General features: G+C 43.0%; 1 protein-coding gene across 3 annotated transcripts in view; it reads right to left on the reverse strand.

Annotated features, from left to right (window-relative positions):
• Positions 1 to 12,049, reverse strand: part of PHKA2 (phosphorylase kinase regulatory subunit alpha 2) — a 212,000-nt gene that overhangs the window by 144,014 nt on the left and 55,937 nt on the right. The gene's annotated exons all lie outside the window — the stretch shown is intronic.

Consider the following 12,049-nt stretch of genomic DNA (forward strand, 5'->3'; position numbering starts at 1 on the left):
AGAGGATCAAGATCCACAACACAAACGACCCACATGTAAAAAGAAATCTACATTCTTTCCAGGAGATCATATATGTCCAGAAATAAAGGTTTTTCTCAACCTGGTATCACGAGATTTTGACAAATTATACCAGAAACAGAAACATCATCGGAAAGTAGGTAATCTGACCTATTCACAGAAGCATGCATTAAAACAGATTAGAAGTTGGGATGACATTCTAATCAAGCCTTCAGATAAAGGCGGGAATATTGTCATTTGGCCTACCAATCTGTACCTGAGGGAAACCAATCGTCAATTAAATGATACCTCCTGTTACAAAACCACCCTGTTTGATCCTACCCAAAATTTTCTTGTAAAATATAAGAGAATAATTGACAGGCATTTGCAGTTGGGTACGATTACAAAAGGAGAATGGGAATACCTAGCCACGCCACATCCTCGAACGCCAACCTTCTACCTACTGCCTAAAGTTCATAAAAATGTCAAAAATCCCCCTGGAAGGCCCATCATATCTGGCAATGGGGGCCTTCTAGAGAAAGCTAGTTGCTTTCTGGATGTACATCTGAGACATCATGTCTTGACTCTTCCTTCCTACATTAAGGATACCACAGATGTATTAAGAAAACTCCATGATGTACACCTGGAGGAATCCTACATCTTGGTAAGCCTCGATGTGGAGGCACTATACACCTCCATAAAACATGACTTGGGGACTATGGCAGTGAGATATTTTCTATCGATTGAGGGAATAGGTGAATTTCAGGAATTCTTGTTGGAACTTTTGGAATTTGTATTACATCATAACTACTTCCTGTTCAATAACCGGTTTCATATCCAACTAAGGGGTACTGCAATGGGGGCGGCATGTGCCCCCACATATGCAAATTTGTTTTTAGGTTGGTGGGAGCGAGAATCTGTCTTTAGTGACAATCAAGAACACTACACCAATCATATCATCACATGGATGCGCTTCATCGATGATATTTTCATGATATGGGACGGCCCTGAAACGAAACTGGAAGAATATATTCAAACCCTCAACAATAATGACATCAATTTGAAGTTTACCTATGCTAGCAGTCGAACGAGTATCTCGTTCCTAGACCTTAGGATCTATCGAGACGATAACAACAAAATTGCCACAGAAATCTTTAGGAAAGAAACCTCGACAAATAGTCTGCTCCATTCTTCGAGTGCACATTTTCCGCCGACCATTAGGAATATCCCAAAGGGCGAATTCCTTCGGCTCAAACGGAATTGTTCTGATGAACAGAGTTTTCAATCAAAAAGTGTTGAACTAAGGAGTCGACTTAAGGAACGTGGGTATAGTAATCGCTTGATTAAAAAAGCCCAATATGAGGTGAATAAGATACAACGTGAATCCCTCATATTCCTGGACAAAAAGAATCCAGCCCCAAAAAAAGCAGGGGTGATGAGGTTCATAGGTGACTTCTGTGGAAGTTGGAAAGAGGCCAGCCAAATTCTACAAAATCATTGGCATATACTGCAAATGGACAATGATCTTTCTGAACATATAGGAGATAAGATCAATATGAGTTGGCGACGAGCACCTAATCTTAGAGACCAACTGGTGCGGAGCCACTTTTCAGAACCATCCAGACCCCATACATCATTAAAGGGCAGTTACCCTTGTGGAAACTGCAAGGCCTGTTCCCACATTCAAAGTCAAACGGTCATCATGGACAGGCATAATCAACCCATCCAGATCAAGGACTATTTCAATTGCAAAACAGAAAATGTAATTTATTGCATTACATGTCCTTGCGAGTTGAAATATGTGGGCATGACTTCACGTATGCTCAAAGTCAGAGCATTGGAACATGTGGGTAATGTTCGTAACGCTAAATCAGATGCAGCCAAATTCAAGACTCTGACCACCGTTGCCAAGCACTTTTTAAAGGTTCACAATAGTAGAAGTCAAGATCTACGAATCTTTGGCCTGGAACATCTCAAAATGGGCATAAGGGGAGGAGACTTAATGAATAGCTTGCAAAAAAAAGAATCAGAATGGATCTTTAAGTTACAGACACTGATACCACGAGGTTTGAATAAGAACATCAATTATAGTGTCTTCCTGGAATAAACAAATAAAACAAAAACTTACTGACCTTAATGATTCGTGGAGAGAGACAGATATATTATAACTCTCAGTACACTGAATGAGCATGATCTGCATAAGAACCATGGCCTTTTGACCTATCAATTTGCTTTTTTGTTCCCCATATACTTTTCTTTGTCTTTTAAGGCACAACATTTCTCTGTTCATGTATTTTATGTGCATAGGCAATCAAGTATTTACATATATACATGAACACATCAGTTAAAGTTAAATTTTAAATATTTATTAACAAATGTTTTCACTCAAATATTTGGCCAATTAATATCAATTTATTCACCTTCTTCCCCTCTATTTATTTCTCTCTATATATACATATATTTATTTGGTCACACATCTTCTTCCTTTTTTCTGTACTTTCACACTCATCTCACCCCCCTTCTTTTCTGTCAAGACATACCAACACGCAATCTCTCTTCACTTTTCACCTATTCCCTTTTCACAGTTCACTGTTTCATTATTCACTAGTATTTTCACATTTATTGCCTTAAAATAAACTTTTAGATTGACACTAATTAATACAAACATATTTTCAAATCAGTCAACAACACTCAGTTTCTCTCATTATTTTACACATCATTTCACTTATATATCAGTTTTTTTCATTAACTATAGTTTTTTATAAATCTCACACAAAAAAAATTTTTTCACAACAACTTTCACATACACATCCAATTCATCTAATCTCGATTAAAGAACATATAATTAATTTATTTATAGTATATCTACAGTTTATTTGTAAAAAAACCCTTTTCAAAATGTTTTAACAATTAAACGGACATACAATAGTCATTATAGGATATTATTGCATCATTGATTAACAAGTAAATCTTCTTTTTTTACTGTTGGCCATTTGGTAACTAAATGCATAGTGCACAAAATCTTTCTGCACATACATTTATATGTATATCCATACAAAATGTTCCATCTGTAGCTAGTTTTGTATAACTAATTTAATAATTAGTAATCTCTCTCCTCTCTGGCCCTTGTGTGGTTGTACGACATCTCAGACGACCTGATTTCACCATCTTATACAATTATTCGACCAATTTATCCATAGGGATTAACTCTATATTCTTATATTTAGTATATGGATTAAAATTGGGTAGTAATTGGCGTCAGGACCAATGTCCTTAACCCATGAATAGATTTCATTTGATTAATTAGTATGATTTGAGATCCATGTAATTAACCAATCAACCAGCAATTTTCTCCTCCCTCTGGCTTGTATGGGCCCTATGAAATTTGGATTTAACTGGGTTTATTTCATCCTTCATTTTATTTAATTATCCTTTTTATAGTGATCAACTTTAATTTTCTACATCAATCATATGAACTAAATCTGGTAGTACTTGGCGCTAGGACTAATGTCCTAACCCTATGAACAGATCCTATCTGATTAATTGGCTTGATCTAACTATTATTGCTCATTTGCATAATCCCTTATAAAGTCACGGCTGGGCTTGCGGGATTGAGGCTCCCGTGAACAAGCCCAGCGGTGAAACGTACGTCGGGACTGACGTCATCTAAGGACGTTTTGCGGCCACGCCCCCTTTTCGTTCGGGCGGCCGCAGCACCTCAGTGGGACGGCGCGCGATAGAAGTGAGCGGGGAGCTGAGAGTCAGCCAGGGCAGTGGAGGACACTGATACACGCCGGCATCCGAAGCAGTATGGAGCGGCGTTTGGTAACTTACACTCTCTCACTCTATACCTAATGTAGCTACCCACGGCGGCATTTACCCTGCTCTGCTCTCTTCTTTCCTATCTATATAGCGCACCCTTAAAACTTTAAGGATAATTGGGATTCGCTACATATACCCTTCTTTGTAGGAATAGTGTATTAATTAAAATATATACACTTAATCCACCTTTTGTCCCTGCACAAAATTACTAATGAGGTGCACTCTATATGTGAGTGATATATATGCTATAGTATTCTTCTCTGCATAAAGCACTTTCTATCTCAGCAAATGAATGTTCTACATTTTCTTGAGACCCATTTTTGTAACAACGTCAGCAGAAAACACTGAGGTCTTGAATTTACCATCTAACTTAATAATGTCTGATAAATCAGCCCCTGCAGCATTGTGCGATTTAATGATGGCCTAATTCACTGTTTGTGTGGATTAATACTGCCGACTGTGAAAGTGAAGAAACATCACTTTCATGCTCTTACATATTGCACTCTGCAGAAAGTAAAAGTCCATGTCTTTCCATATTAACTAATAAATGTCCTGTGGATTAATGCTGCTGACTTTGATAAATGAATGTCCTGTGGATAAATACTGCTGTTTTTTTATGTGTGAAGCAACAGTGTCTCATGTTTCTCTAATGTTGCAAATGTCTCCTTTGTAGAAAGTATTAATTTATATCTGACAAACGAATGTGTCAGATTTTGCTCTTTTCAACTGTGTCAGATTTTGTTTCTTTTCAATCATGTTAGGGACTGACGTCATCTAAGGACGTTTTGCGGCCACGCCCCCTTCTCGTTCGGGCGGCCGCAGCACCTCAGTGGGACGGCGCGCGATAGAAGTGAGCGGGGAGCTGAGAGTCAGCTAGGGCAGTGGAGGACACTGATACACGCCGGCATCCGAAGCAGTATGGAGCGGCGTTTGGTAACTTACACTCTCTCACTCTATACCTAATGTAGCTACCCACGGCGGCATTTACCCTGCTCTGCTCTCTTCTTTCCTATCTATATAGCGCACCCTTAAAACTTTAAGGATAATTGGGATTCGCTACATATACCCTTCTTTGTAGGAATAGTGTATTAATTAAAATATATACACTTAATCCACCTTTTGTCCCTGCACAAAATTACTAATGAGGTGCACTCTATATGTGAGTGATATATATGCTATAGTATTCTTCTCTGCATAAAGCACTTTCTATCTCAGCAAATGAATGTTCTACATTTTCTTGAGACCCATTTTTGTAACAACGTCAGCAGAAAACACTGAGGTCTTGAATTTACCATCTAACTTAATAATGTCTGATAAATCAGCCCCTGCAGCATTGTGCGATTTAATGATGGCCTAATTCACTGTTTGTGTGGATTAATACTGCCGACTGTGAAAGTGAAGAAACATCACTTTCATGCTCTTACATATTGCACTCTGCAGAAAGTAAAAGTCCATGTCTTTCCATATTAACTAATAAATGTCCTGTGGATTAATGCTGCTGACTTTGATAAATGAATGTCCTGTGGATAAATACTGCTGTTTTTTTATGTGTGAAGCAACAGTGTCTCATGTTTCTCTAATGTTGCAAATGTCTCCTTTGTAGAAAGTATTAATTTATATCTGACAAACGAATGTGTCAGATTTTGCTCTTTTCAACTGTGTCAGATTTTGTTTCTTTTCAATCATGTTAGCAGGGGATAATGATATTCCAAACCACTATATTTAGCATAGAAATGTTTGAACTACTTAGTTCTTCTTCAGCATTGTGCCATTTTTCCTCTGCAGAAAGCATCAATTTATGATTGTGTATTTCCATAGATGAACTTGTCTGAAATCTATGGATTTGAACCTGTAGCTGAGGATAAATAAACCTTCAAATAGATTAATTAGCTTAACAATGTATGATGATATAGCCACTTTTATACTATGTTATCAAATGAAGGATAATTGAATTTCTTGGCTTTATAAGCCTTTTTGTGCTTTGCAGATCTGATTAGTAATTTTACTATATTATATATGTTGTTGTTAGAGTCCAGTGTCTTTCTTCTATTGGAACCCGCACGATATATAGAGTGATTAATGTTCATGATTTACAACAATAATTAAGAATAACTACCTGATTGGAACCAATATTATACATAGATTGATCTATATTTTACATTCATGATATATAACAATGGCCAAATGCTCATTCTAGTGGATCTTGCTTTAATTGTCCAATCACTAGTATAATTATTGTTTATCTTTGGGCAGTCCTTTTAGGCCAATCAAAAGGTGATTAGCCATTTTGGGATGGTTTCTGAATGAATTTATTTCAACTGAATTATTAATTATTCAATATCGACTCCTCCCACAATCTGTTTCGAGCTGAACCTTTCCTTTCATCACTCTCTCATCTGGCTAACAGCAGTGTTGACAAGGACATTCGCCCTTCTCAGCGTACATTTTGCTGTTACAACAGAAAGCAGAAGTGGTTCCTTCTCTTTTCTTTCCTATGCTCTGTCTCATTTCTAAGAAAAGTGATCATTCAGGCCTCTATGAGACAGGTGATGGTTCTCTTTTCCAACACTCTCTCATCTGGAAAAGCCTGGGGCCAATTGATCCAGTAACGAGTATCAGGCAGAGTACAGACAGCAGAAGTGGGTTCTTTCTTCCTTCATTTATCATCTTTACTATTCAAGGTCGTACTATCCTGAAAGTAGCCCGATCTTCCATCTCGGAAGCTGATAGGATAGACCTGGCTAGTACTTTGAAGAGAGACCACATAGGAAGACCAGGCACTGTGGATATCACCAAGATGATCACTTAATTTTCATTTAGAATAACACTGGTGGAGCGACTCTATGCTGCTCACTCTCACTATATTTCATACTTCACCTTTCTATTCCACTCTTTATTCTATAAACTAAGATAAAGATAAAAGCTATATTGGACCGCATTGGTCGATATTTTAATAGGAACAGAATAAATGCTAAGTTTTAGATTACTCATTATCACATTATCAACCTGTTTAGATTAATTATAATCAACAATAAGAGTGCTCCCAAAAAGGATTTATTTTGTCTTCCCTTTCCTATTATATGTATATCATGTAATCCCCCTCGTCCAGGCTTGCAATAACCGCCCTGAGCGATTCCATCTTGAACTTGAACTTTTTTATGTATGTGTTCAAGGATTTCAAATTTAAAATGGGTCTCACCGAACCGTCCGGTTTCGGCACCACAAATAGTGTGGAATAGTAACCCCGGCCTTGTTGAAGTAGGGGTACCTTGATTATCACCTGCTGGGAATACAGCTTGTGAATCGCTGCTAGCACCGCCTCCCTGTCTGAGGGAGCAATCGGCAAGGCGGATTTTAGGAAACGGTGGGGTGGAGCCGCCTCGAATTCCAGCTTGTATCCCTGAGATACTATTTGAAGGATCCAGGGATCCACCTGTGAGCGAGCCCACTGATCGCTGAAATTCATGAGGCGGGCCCCCACCGTACCTGGCTCCGCCTGTGGAGCCCCACCGTCATGCGGCGGACTTGGAAGAGGAAGCGGGGGGAGGACTTTTGTTCCTGGGAACCTGCTGTTTGCTGCAGCCTTTTTCCCCTGCCTCTGCCTCTCGACAGAAAAGATCCTCCTTTTCCCCGCTTGTTTTTCTGGGTCCGAAAGGACTGAACCTGATAAAATGGCGCCTTCTTAGGCTGTGAGGGGACATGGGGTAAAAATGCTGACTTCCCAGACGTTGCTGTGGAAACTAGGTCGGAGAGACCATCCCCAAATAATTCCTCCCCCTTATAAGGCAAAACTTCCATGTGCCTTTTGGAATCTGCATCTCCAGTCCACTGGCGAGTCCATAAGCATCTCCTAGCAGAGATGGATAATGCACTTACTTTAGATGCCAGCCGGCAGATTTCCCTCTGTGCATCTCTCATGTATAAGACTGAGTCTTTGATATGGTCAATTGTTAGCAGAATAGTGTCTCTGTCTAATGTGTCAATATTTTCTGACAGTTTATCTGACCACGCAGCGGCAGCACTGCACATCCATGCTGACGCAATAGCTGGTCTAAGTATAATGCCTGATTGTGTATATACAGACTTCAGGATCGCCTCCTGCTTTCTATCAGCAGGCTCCTTAAGGGCGGCCGTATCCTGGGACGGTAGTGCCACCTTTTTAGACAAACGTGTGAGCGCTTTATCCACCCTAGGGGGTGTTTCCCAACGTAACCTATCCTCTGGCGGGAAAGGGAACGCCATTAGTAGCTTCTTAGGAATTACCAATTTCTTATCAGGGGAAGCCCACGCTTCTTCACACACTTCATTTAGTTCATCTGACGGGGGAAAAACTACGGGTAGTTTTTTCTCCCCAAACATAATACCCTTTTTTGTGGTACCTGGATGTAAATCAGAAATATTTAACACCTCTTTCATTGCCTCAATCATGCAGTGAATGGCCTTAACGGGCATTAAATTTGACTCATCGTCGTCAACACTGGTGTCAGTATCCGTGTCGACATCTACTTGTGCCATCTGAGATAGCGGGCGTTTCAGAGCCCCTGATGACTTTTGAGACACCTGGACAGGCACGAGCTGAAGACTCGGCTGTCCCACAGTCGGCATGTCCTCAAATTTTTTATGTAAGGAGTCTATACGTGCACTCATTTCCTGCCATAATACCATCCACTCAGGTGTCTGCCCCCCAGGGGGTGACATCCCTGCTAAAGGCATCTGCTCCCCCTCCACATCATTATCCTCCTCAAACATGTCGACACAGCCGTACCGACACACTCCACACACACAGGGAATGCTCAAACAGAGGACAGGACCCACAAAAGCCCTTTGGGGGGACAGAGTAAGAGTATGCCAGCACACACCAGAGCGCTATATATATACAGGGACTAACTGAGTTATGTCCCTAATAGCTGCTTTTCAATAAAATATACTGTATATAGTGCCAAATTTAATGCCCCCCCTCTCTTTTCCCTCTTACTGTACTGTAGATTGCAGGGAAGAGCCAGGGAGCTTCCTTCCAGCGGAGCTGTGAGGGAAAAATGGCGCCAGTGTGCTGAGGAGATAGGCTCCGCCCCTTTTTCGCGGCCTATTCTCCCGCTTTTTTATGGAATTCTGGCAGGGTTTTTTACCTCATATATAGCCCCAGGGGCTATATATTGAGGTATTTTAGCCAGCCAAGGTGTTTTTATTGCTGCCTCAGGGCGCCCCCCCCCCCAGCGCACTGCACCCTCAGTGACCGGAGTGTGAAGTGTGTGAGAGGAGCAATGGCGCACAGCTGCAGTGCTGTGCGCTACCTTGGTGAAGACAGGACGTCTTCATGCCGCCGATTTTCCGGACCATCTTCTTGCTTCTGGCTCTGTAAGGGGGGCGGCGGCGCGGCTCCGGGACCGAACATCAAGGCTGGGCCTGCGGTCGATCCCTCTGGAGCTAATGGTGTCCAGTAGCCTAAGAAGCCCAATCCGGCTGCAAGCAGGCGAGTTCGCTTCTTCTCCCCTTAGTCCCTCGCTGCAGTGAGCCTGTTGCCAGCAGGTCTCACTGAAAATAATAAAATCTAAGACTATTACTTTCTAAGAGCTCAGGAGAGCCCCTAGTGTGCATCCAACATCGGCCGGGCACGAAATCTAACTGAGGCTTGGAGGAGGGTCATAGTGGGAGGAGCCAGTGCACACCGGGTAGTCTAAGATCTTTCTAGAGTGCCCAGCCTCCTTCGGAGCCCGCTATTCCCCATGGTCCTTTCGGAGTTCCCAGCATCCACTAGGACGTCAGAGAAATGAACAAATGTTTCAACCATATCATACTGTATGTACAGTTATGGATACACTACTTAACATCAATGGCAGATTTTATCTATGGGCTGCAGCCCCCCCAGTAAACTCTGCCACCTCAGTGAGCCAGCTACAGTCCATGACTGCACTGGCTGACTATTGGAAGTCCTACCTGTCAGTCACAGACACTACAGGCAGTTCCATTGGGAGGTGTTTCTTTCCTCTGGGATTGCCAGTATGGGCTGCGATTAGCAGAGAGCTGGCTTCCTGTGGGAAGCCATTACCAGCCTTTTGTGCAGCCAAATCCAGCTTCTACGGCTGCAGCCGATGCAGTCCATAGAAGATGGTGTTTTGTTAATGCGCAGTCCCACCAATGCTTATGTGCATGCTTCGGTCCCAACACCTGCCAGATCCAGCACTTTAGCAAATATAATCCCTAGTAACTGTGCACCCGGAGAAACCATGATTCAGAGATGAATGCTACTGTATTAAGAGAGCATCTGTGTCTTTGTATGCAGAAACGGGTGTAGTATGTTACGCCGGCGGTCGGGCTCCCGGCGGCCAGCATACCGGCGCATGAATCCCGACCGCCGGCATACTGACAGCTGGGCGAACGCAAATGACCCCCTTGCAGGCACGGTGGCGCGCTTATCTATTCTCTCTTCAGGGGGGGTCGTGGACCCCCAAGGGGAAGAAAAGCTGTTGGTATGCCGGCGGTCGGAATTCCGGCGCCGGTATGCTGGTCGTCGGGAGCCCAGCCGCCGGCAAACTGAAGACCACCCTGCAGCAACTGTGTGAAACTATACTAATGGTGCAGGAGGAGTCTTCAGGAAAAGACTGCATGCTTCCCTGATCCGCTGTTGCTTCCGAAGATATAGCATCAGATAACCATCGGCAGCCATCGGCCATCTCAGTAAGCCTAAATTTATTCAGAATGACCACCTTACTCTGCAGCCGAGGCCAGTAAATCTCAGCATGCCCAGAGACTTGTATCTGTTCACGCACTGTAACAGACACCAGCCCTGCATCCAAACGGCCACAGTCTGTCAATCAGGCTGCGGCTTCACTGACACTTTGACAACTGTGGGTATAATGGAAAATGCATCCATCTCTGAAATAGGCACCAAGGGGAGCAAATAATGTTTTTGCATGCAGGGTAAATACTGGCTGCTTTTGCATGCAGCCCACAAATGCTGGGCAGGTTTATTTTTACACTGCAACTTAGATTTGGGTTTGCACACGACCCTCTTAAATGTAACATTTTAAGTCTGCCCCACCTGCTGAACAACATGGAGTGTCATTCTGACCTAAACGCTCGATGCAGTTCTTAGCAGGGCATCGATCAGGTCAGAACTGCGCCGGCACATGGCAGACAGGTAGAGGTGGTCGCTGGGCGGAAGGGGGCGGCACGGTGGCGTTTGGCTGCAGTTTTGTAGGTGCGGTCCTGCCAACGCAGGCATGGCCGGACGCAGGCATGGCCGGACCGTGCGGGGGGCGAGCCGCAGCGGCTGTGTGACGAGTAGCTCCCGGCCAGCATGCAAAAGCTGCGCTGGCCGGGAGCTACTCCTGAAGTGCAAAAGCATAGACGCTGTGCGATGCTTTAGCACTTCTGCGACGGGCCAACGACTGACATACGGGGTGGGCTAGTCCTGTGCTGGGCGTCCGCCCGCATGTCTGTGTTCCTGACTGTAGCTGTGCTAAATTTAGCACAGCTATGATCAAATCTGAATCACCCCCATAGTACTACTACTAAGGTGCAAAGTTACTTGTTCTTTTTGCTTTACTTTACATCCACCTTAGAATTAGGTCCTATGACTTCCCGATGCAAAGGACTTAAACTGCAACAAGCCTGTCTACTTTATAAACCCAACAAATCAGAACTGGGCTCTCAGCATTGAACGGTGTGAGGAATTTTTCAATCATAGCTAGGTTTTGAACTATCTTGCCTTGTTTTGGTGGGTTTTCCATAGCTGAATTGGCAATTCTCCAGTGGCTTGTAGCGTGCTCAAAAACACACCAAATGTGTTGATTATACAAAATCGCTGAATGGCAATTTTACCTTCTAAAGTCTGCGCAACACAATCAATTTGACCAGACATGCCAGTCACCACTTGAGCTGAGAAACTGGTCTCTTCCATTATCACTGGGGGCTAATAGTGTTGTCAAAGGATGACACCTTAAGCCGGCTACACCTAAGAACAATGTTTAATTGGCTGATCTGGCTGGCAACAGGACCCTGCATCGGCAAGCATGGTGCAGGGGACGACGGAACATGCTATTCTGTATTCAGCAGCATGGCATTGTTAGAGATGTCTTCTGGTTGACCATGCAGCAGGGCCAACCAGAAGACATTGCTAGCATTCGCAGGAGCGTGCAAATCGGTTATACACACTGACCGATATGCCCAATTTGTCATTACGATTTGCCTGGAAATGACACATCAGGCCGATATTGGCATAGTGTGTACT

This window comes from Pseudophryne corroboree, chromosome 2, assembly GCF_028390025.1.
Source record: "Pseudophryne corroboree isolate aPseCor3 chromosome 2, aPseCor3.hap2, whole genome shotgun sequence".
Classification (NCBI taxonomy): domain Eukaryota; kingdom Metazoa; phylum Chordata; class Amphibia; order Anura; family Myobatrachidae; genus Pseudophryne; species Pseudophryne corroboree.